Below are 9,331 nucleotides of genomic sequence, written 5' to 3' on the forward strand. Positions count from 1 at the left end.
GTTTATGACTACTAAAGATGTTAATCATTTAAAGTCAACATAGTTTTCTGGTTTGCATCATTATTACAAGCATGCAGATTTGATAATAGGATACATCCCCAATGCTTCCAAAACGCTCACAGATAATATATATTCAAATTCAGTGAAATTTGTTTCTCACAGAAGTAACCACCCTGCACTTTTTTCCTCCTTTAAAAAGGCACAAATTCAGAACTTCCTAATTAAGAACAACTCGGATGCCCAGAAGCAACCTTCCCTTTCTGCCTGATGATGCAAAGGAAGCCACTGAGATCAGGTAGAAGCATAAGCCCAGGTGAAGTTAGATGTCCTGGTATTTGATTTGTTGTTATTATAATCTCCAGTTTAGATAGGAAAACTTGGAATGAAATTGTTGTGCTTTATTTGGAGGGGTAACACTGCTAATTTATATAACAGTACATAAATGATTGTAACAATATATCAAAGGATATTCAGGTGTAAATCAAAGGTACAGTATTTGCCTTCCTGATGTATTTCCTTTGAGATTACATTTCCTGATGTAAATCCTTTGAGGTTTTTAAAGATGCTAACAGACATTGCTGTATCAAGCACCACTGTTCTGATTTAAGGTGGCATACAAAGGAAAAAATGTTATAGAAATAAGGATTCTACTGGGAAAAAAAAAAAGCATGTTGATTCCCCATGAAATCAAACTGTTCTATTCTCCTCATGTTTTAAATGGTCATTTGTAAGTCTTCTACTGTAGAGAACTCACAGACTTAGGCCCTCTGGCTGAGTAGCAGGCATCCTTTTCATTTGTTCCAAATTGATTGAGATGGCTTTTTGCTGAAATAGTCTACTTTTTGTTCCATGCATTTCATTTCTAGTTGGATTCAAATGTCAACAAATTGATCCTTGGCAAACCAAGCTTTCCACTATGTAATGTCATTTCCTTCTTGAACTAATTACTTCAGTGTATCAATCGAAATATTGCTTTTAAAGTAATTGGGGACTTAGATATCCGTGTTCTTTATGCAAATTAAAATGAATAGATATACTTAGAAAATGGGAAAACTGCCTAAGTGCTAGAGGTGTTCCCAACCTGGAAATCCATTTCCCACAAGAGAAATTCAGTTGCTAACCTACTCCTAATTTTTAACTCGCAATTCTTAATCCTGTGCCTAACATGACATCAGTGGACCCAGGCCTAAAACTGTAAATACAAGTGGCTCCCTTGCAAAACTGCTTATCACCTCCAGCTACCCAGTAATTGCTCTCACTTTCTCAGTGCTGAATCACCTGCTCAGCTATTTCTTTGAAAGCCCACAGAAATCAGGCTTTGTTGCACTGAAAGAGCTGACTCAGGATCAGTCTACTTAACTTCCTAAAAGAGGAGGCTTCTAGCATCACAGTGAATAGACAAATGGGAGGCTGTCCCTCTCTCCCAGGACACCAGCTCTTTTCCAGAGTGAAACACTCAATTCCTAGCTGTGCCTTCAGGACACCATGATCATGCACCTGATTCAGTAAGCACCTAGCTAGACTCAGTCGGACTCTGGGGATATAAATGAAGCTCTTTATTTACAGCTAGCACAATATACAAGCAGTTATTTACAATATATACAGAAATATACAAAAATATACAAGGTAAAAATAATACAAAAGCACAACTGCCCTCCCAGAAACCTGAGTCCCCAGGAGGGCCTCTCAACCACCCCTGCACCTTCCCCCTGCCCCTCTCAACCTTACCCCAGTCCTAAGGAAGAATAGAGGTTCAGCAAGAGGTTGAGAAGCAAGGTTAGTGGCAGGTGAGGTTAGGGAGATGTAGCTCGGTCAAAGCCCAGCCCGAAAGTGCAGACAAAATGGCAAGTGTTATCTAATGTTTACATTCTTCTTCAGCGAGACTCTGAGGGAAGGAGACATCACCAATGTTTTCCCTTCACAGCCTATCATCTAGTTTTTCTCACCAAAACATTCTAGCTTGCTTCAAACTAGCACATCCTTAGACCCCCCAGTCAAATTGGGCTAGAGGTTTAAAAGGTCAACAATAATGTTCAGCATCACAGTGAACAGACAAATGGGAGGCTGTCCCTCTCTCCCAGGACACCAGCTCTTTTCCAGAGTGAAACACTCAATTCCTAGTTGTGCCTTCAGGACACCACGATCATGCAGCTGATTCAGTAAGCCCTTAGACCCCCCAGTCAAATTGGGCTAGAGGTCTAAAAGGTCAACAATAATGTTCAGGTGAAGTTTTAAAAATGTGTCTATTGAGGACATGAGCCAAACACAGCTAGGAAGGCAAGAACAGGATCTGCCACAGAGGAACAATGTCAGAAGTAAAAAATAAGACAAGAAGGTGAGTTGCACCATAAGCAATTTTAACTCACAGCATCAGAAGCCAGGAACATGTTGTGAGTAGGAAAGAGTAAATCAGAAGAGACAGAATTTATGTGACTTTTATTATCTTTTCATCTATTAGTTCTCAGGTATTGCTTTATTAGTCTTGCTTATGCACATCACGAACTCCAATATGCTTGTGCTCTGCTGACACATTGGGACATAAAATTCAACCTTCTTACTGGAAGGGTGAAATTTCTATTAAGCAAGGTGTGTTTGGTATATTGCCATAGTGTGCTACTTGCAATTAAAATTATAGTTCTGCATTCAGGCAGTATTCAGACACTCAACTGTTATTATTTTAATGGACAATTCTCCTGATTTCATTTCAAATAATCTCACTTACAAAAAGGGGAGAAAAATTATTATGGATTGTGAAATACAGAAGTACTGGGAGGGAACCGAGTGTGCTGGCTGGAGAAAGGAGGGAATGAGTCATTTAACTTCCAGTCACTTGGAAAGGGGTCATCCTGACTGGGCAGGGCTGCAATTATTATATTTATGTATCAAGCATTTATTCCTGGGTTGAATGAACAAATGATCTGTTGGCAGATCATAATGATCACAGATGATCTGCTAGCAATGCTGCGATAAAGGTTCTGTCAGCAGTTTTATTACAGGGATTTATAATACAAAACTAAAATAGTGCATCCTGATCACTAAAATAACTCCAGAGCCAGACTTTGGATCAAGTTACCCTAATTTAACAGCTGAGTAATGCCCACAAAAATAATCCGTATGCATGGGAGTCATCTTTGTGCAAGCTGGTTGGGTAATTGCTTGTCTAGGGTTCCTCTTGCTTATAAACATCTCTCTAGAATGAAGTACTTGGTGATGCATGTGCAGGTGTTATAAGCAAACAAATGAACATCAATGCATACCTAGGCAAGGTTTTTAGGCCAACAAAAAAAGCCATTAGACTGTAAAGAAGCACAGATTCTTAGAGCTGAGTTAGAAGTTAATCTGGAACTCCTCAGTAAATCCTGGTAACAGAAATGCTGACAGTACTTCAAATGCAATAATGTAAAGAGGACAGGACTATTTCTTAGTCATCTCTTTCTTTGAAATTGTGTGTCCATAAGGTTTTCCAAAAAGGAATCTATTTCATATTGTTTCAATTGCTGGATTCTTTAGAGCAGCCAGTGGCTCCCCAATACCTACCTTCTGATACTGCAAATGTGAATTTAGTGGCTTAGAGTTGGAATCTCACCTTTTGCTCTTGGTGTCCCTCTCTGAGTTCTGTCCACTTTTAAAGTGGCTCTGGTGCATACAACTTGTTGTAAACTACAGGACCTCACAAGAATAACTTGAAAATGGAAAGGAAAAACATGTTTCATTGACACCCTACTAGTTGATGCAGATATAGGGCAAGTAGGGATATTTTGCAGGAATATGAAGCCTTTTAAGTGCAAGTGCCTTATTTTATGATCTGCCAGGGCTGAAAGAGCAATCCCAAACACATTCTAGTGCATCTTGTTACTCATCACGGTAGAGCAATCCTCCTAGAGTTCCAAATGGTAATTGGATTTCTACTCAGCCTGCCAAATTAAAATTGCTTGCTTCAAAATAATTTAAAAAAACAAACTTGAGGGGGAAAAAAAGTGAATTTTTGAGGTCCAACTGACAACATATTCTTATCTCATCGTGCTACTAGAGAGGGTTTTCAGTGCGTGGCATAATCACCCCTTTGATGCTGTAGGTTTGCTATGGATAGGCAGTTTGATAGATTGATAGACCAGGATTGTGAATACAATTTGCATCTGCACATTAACATAGAGAAGACCATGCAAACTATGTTGGCATTACTGTAATTAAGTCAGAGTTGAATTTGATCCAATTTCTGCTGTCACATTTTACAACTGGATTAGAAGAGTTAGTAACAAAAATGGTAACTAAAGCAAAAACCATTTAAAGGGGTGAAAATTATTTTAAAGTGTAGCATTAAACCCTTGCTTGAATGAGACAGGGTGATTTTAGAACATCTCTAATGTCAAAACAACACTTAGCTCCTGAAGTTGAGCTGGATTTCACTATTTAGCTGTCACATATATGTAAACAAACATTTGCATTGCTTATATATGTAAAACCAACATCTGTGTTAATGGAAAGCAGCTCTGCATAAGGTATTTCATTATACTGCACACCGGATTAGGTAATCTGCATCTGTTCTAGCATTGTTTAAGTAGCAAATCACAAATGAAACAGTAGAACGTCTTTCAAGCTTCCAGTAACTCATGAATGCCGTGACTTTATTTTGACCTACAATGACTGAAAGTTTGGTCTCGGAGCCATTAGTTGTATATTCATAAGCAATACATCTCCTTTTCTACATATGCTATTACTCATGGTTTTTTCATGTGCAACTACAATTACAAAAAAGCCATGATTTTCAGAAATAAGAATCTAAACCAGAAGCCCCAGAACCTCTTAGCTGATTTAGTTGGTCCTACAGGAGGTTCAACATATTTGAAGACACATTTTTACTGCCCAAAATCAGAAAAGCACTTACTCTTATGTTTAAATCTAACGTGTTTGAATTCTCTCCTGAGTAGAGATGCTCTCCAGCAGTGAGAGAATTAAGATCCTATCTAAAGATGTCACAATCTATTTTCAACCATGAAGCTTTTATGTACATATATATTTGCATGCTTCATCATAATAGAAATGCTCTTTCAGACCTGAGATTTTCAATTTATTTAAATCAATAGGCCTTTTTACAGCAACTCTGATAGATAATGATTCTTGTAACAGATTCCGTCTCTGCTTGAGTTTGGCATGAGAGAGAACTCTGTTCTTTGGGCCTGAAAAATATAAAGAAATAGCTGACAAACTTATGCATTACAAACCCAGTTTTTAAAGGTAACTTATTTTCTGACACCCGAACAAGACACCAGCTACTTCCTGTCTGATACTGAGAATTCCACTCTTAGGTACAGGAAACTCCTGTTTAGGTGCCCAGAGCCTCTTCCTCAGTGTGGTGAGTTGACCATGGCTGAATGCCAGGTGCCCAAGACATCCCACGTTGTTTCTGCCACTTCCTTCCTGCTCCAGTATGGAGCACCTTCTCACTAGACACAGTCACAGAATCGTCACAGAATCAACCAGGTTGGAAGAGACCTCCAAGATCATCCAGTCCAACCTAGCACCCAGCCCCATCCAGTCAACATGGACTTCTTCAGTGTCTTCACCATGAGCTGCAGGGGACTCTCCACTCTGACATACAAATTACCTTCTCCCCCACCTTGTTTTTTGCAGATTTGTTTCATGTTCTCACTCCTCTCTACTGGCTGCAATGTGGCTGTGCAGCTGGGTTTCCTCCCTTCTTCAATATGTTATCACAGAAGTGGTACCACCACTGATGAAGAGCTCAATCTCAACCAGTGAGGGACTTCTGGAGCAGATCTGCATTGGCTCTGCTGGACACAGAGGAAGCATCTAGCAGCTTCTCACAGAAGCTCCCCATCACCTCTCTCCCACCCCCACTACCGAAATCTTGCCACACAAACCCAATACACACAGGTGACCTTCTCTTCCCAGTTCATGACTTTTGGAAGCTCTCCTAACCATTTTTCCATATGCATTTTCTCTGCTGATTTCCTCCCACCTATTCCACTGACACCTCATGTCTGGCTTTGCTCTGCTAAGGAAGCAGCTGAGGATGGAGTCAAAGGCAGCTGCACCCATTTTATAACACTTAAAACTATCTTACCATGTACACAGCCATCTCTAAATGTTATGTAGTATAGCTACAGACAAGTAACAAGAAAAAAAAAGAGGAAAGAAGAGATGACCAAACCTTTCTTCCAGCACCTTGAGATTAAGATTGTTTGCAGTTAAAAAGATTTAAGAATCTTTCTGCCATTTTCATTTCCAATGTATGAACCTTATGGGGACATGCCCCATATCACTGGGTTCCATTCTGCTGAGGTTTAAAAGACCATTGGCTGCTTTTCTTACATAACAGGTGTCAGGTTCAAGTATTTTGTGTTCCAATAGAGGCAGCAGCAAAGTATTAGTTGTGGCATTTAGCTCAAGATATAAATTCTAAAGAAATGTTGACAGTGAGAAATAGAGATCAGATCATGTTCAGGAAAAAAAATGTCACTGTTGGTCACAGAAAAAGTACTGCCTTGATAAAAACATTCAAGATATCTGACAGGGAAAGAGCTACGAAAGTGTTATGCTAGGGGCCTCTTGAAGTCTTAACAAAAATAACATAATAGTATGACATTTATTTTTAAGGTAATGTGAGCATGTTTTTAAAAACTTGTAATACTGAACTATATTTCTGTACCTCTTGCCTTTCAGTTCTCCTTAAGCTATAGTCCCAGAACATAATGCTATGGAAAAGTATCTCAACAGAATTGTTTCCTCCAAAGTATATCAAAGATGGTAAGTATGGAAAACCTGTCACTGGAAGCACCATTGATTTTACCTGTGCAGCAGCACCTGTACTATATGACACAGTATCCAAAGCAAACAAATAATGGAAATGTACCAGTGAGAAGTCAAACCCGACTTTCAAGTCTGTAGCATTGTGTAACATGATTTGTACTTGCATTATTCAAGGACATATTGATGTTGACTAATGCCCTTAGCTCACCTAGGAGCCAAACTGATCTTTAGTGAGCCTGTAACTCAGGAAAAAAATTATGGTAAACTCTAGCAGGTAATTTTTACATTGAGATAAAAAAACAAAAGGCAAGTGAAACACATAGGATGATAGTGTCTATAAAACAATATCTTATAAGAAGATTATCCCATGCAAATAATCATGTGCTGCTTAGATGTTGAACATAAAATGGAGGAAAGAATCTTTACATGATTCTTCTCCTGTGGGCGTAAACAGATATTTTTAACTTCAGCTACCAAACAGAACTGACTGAGACAGAATTAGATTACACTTCAACCAATACTTTTGTATCTTGCAAATATGTGACAGCTGTGATTCTGAAAGACTTAGAACCAAGTTTGTTAATATCAGTTGTTGCTAAGAGATGCATTGCCTTTAAGTAGAATGACTATGCACCCACATACTAAGTGGATCGATGAACAAAGTCACAAACCCAATACAAAATAACTTATTTATATTGCCAAAAGGCCTGAAAGTGTTTTCTTGTGGGAAAATAAATTAGCATTATTGCTCTTTGACTACATCATGATTTTTGCTGACTTGTCTCCTCACAGAAGGCATACTCACTAGTGACATTTTAAGAGATGAAGAATGATTGAAAATCACATTGAAGACAATAGCTCAATACCATTCTTGCAGGATACTCAAGACACCCAGTAAGCTGTATTTTTTTATTATCTAGTCTGTTTTGAATGATACTGGAAAATCTAAAGAGACTCACTGACAAAAACCTTACAAGGAAAAATAGATATCAGATGTTTTCATAATGTTATGAGCTTTGCAGTTACTTATAACTGTTTCACACAGTTATGACTATTGCATTGTTATTATCATCATCATTTTAATAACTGCCTCTTCTTTGTTGCTAATTAATGTACTCTGCAGTTTCACTTACACTTACCTGGTACAGTACACTGAAGTTCCACTTTTCTCCTTAGACTGCTTTTGCATTTCCTAACCTATGTCTATAGTTTATTTATGTGAGACATCATTTTGTTGACAGATTTTTTCCATGTTTGTATCACACTTCACCAAGAGACCACCTATGTTAAGAGAAGACAGCTGAGTTGGTGGGGGTGAATGACACAGATGGAAAAGTCTGAAAAGACAACAAAGTTCTGCCAAGAAAAAGCAGTTTAAAAAATATTGAATTATTATCCATTTCCCGAGTCTTCTTAGTGATCTTTTGTTTCATCTTGTAGGAAAAGATATCCATTTGGAAAAAAAAGGAAAGGTTTTAAACCATGTGAAAATGTTATTTGGAGAAAGACTATACTCACTAGAAGACTGTGTAGCTGCAGCAGTGAGTACTCAGGGACTAAAGCACAACTGAGCTGGACACACTATCTAAGTTTTAGTACTTGCCAGTGCCAGAATCAATTTTCCTGATACCAAATCAGAAAATTTCTCTGTGTGATGATTGTGTAAGATATATCTGAGGTAGATAAACATTACTCTATGTATGGAAAGCTTAAGGCAAAAAATGAAGTAGCTTACACAAAGCCCCAAAGATGAGCAGTGCTGACATCTCTATTAAAATTCTAGTAACTCTCAATTGCCATTAGAGAGGTCCTGCATTCACTGCAGGACTTCTCTAATGGTTTTTGCTGTTGTATGAATGAAAGTGCTTTTTCTTCTTGGAGAAAGCCATTATTTTGAAACAATTGTCCCTTCCTCCCCCCACTCCTGCCACCTGCTAACTATCTCTTTGGCAAAAAAAAGTGAAACTCCAGCTGTGGGAATGCAGAGGGCTGTGTCTTGTTCGAAGAAAATCGCTTCAGAAGAAAGATTGGTGAATGGTTATGAAACTGCAAAGCAGATTCTGACCCACTGCAGAGTCACTCCATAGCTTATCTGCTGGGAGACATGCAACGGAAAACAGCAAAATACAGCTCCTCGTAACCAGACAGCAGATGGTCCCAGATAACTCCCGACAGCAGATGTCGTAACGAACCACTACTTCCTATATCAACACTCTTAACGTTTCTGACTACACTTTTCCTTCCAAGGACTCAAATATCCAAAGACTGGGTTTTGCTGCAGTTGGGTTGATCTTCTCAAAGTGGCCACCATGCCAAAATATCACAGTGTAATTGGCTAAAATGTACACATCTTTGCACGTGGAAAGAACACATTAACATTCTGCCCAATGAGAGGTTACAAACTGGGTGTAAAGTACAGAGAAAGAAAAACAGCCAAAAAGACTCTGTGGGAAGAAATTTAAGGGTCGCTGCTCAGTGTGCTTTTGAAGCATCAGCAATATGAGCAAATTCTTAGCTGAACTGTACTGCAGTCGTACTATAACTGTGCCTTCAGCTGAAC

The 9,331-nt window shown here is 38.7% G+C and overlaps 1 long non-coding RNA gene across 1 annotated transcript; it reads left to right on the forward strand.

The window, feature by feature from the left end:
* The first annotated feature begins 203 nt into the window (after positions 1–203).
* Positions 204–7,659, forward strand: LOC135179504 (uncharacterized). Its single transcript, XR_010304020.1, has 3 exons — positions 204–295; positions 6,685–6,768; positions 7,564–7,659. It is a non-coding gene; the product is annotated as an uncharacterized LOC135179504 (long non-coding RNA).
* The last annotated feature ends 1,672 nt before the right edge of the window (positions 7,660–9,331 follow it).

The sequence above is a fragment of the Pogoniulus pusillus genome, chromosome 11 (genome assembly GCF_015220805.1).
Source record: "Pogoniulus pusillus isolate bPogPus1 chromosome 11, bPogPus1.pri, whole genome shotgun sequence".
NCBI lineage: Eukaryota > Metazoa > Chordata > Aves > Piciformes > Lybiidae > Pogoniulus > Pogoniulus pusillus.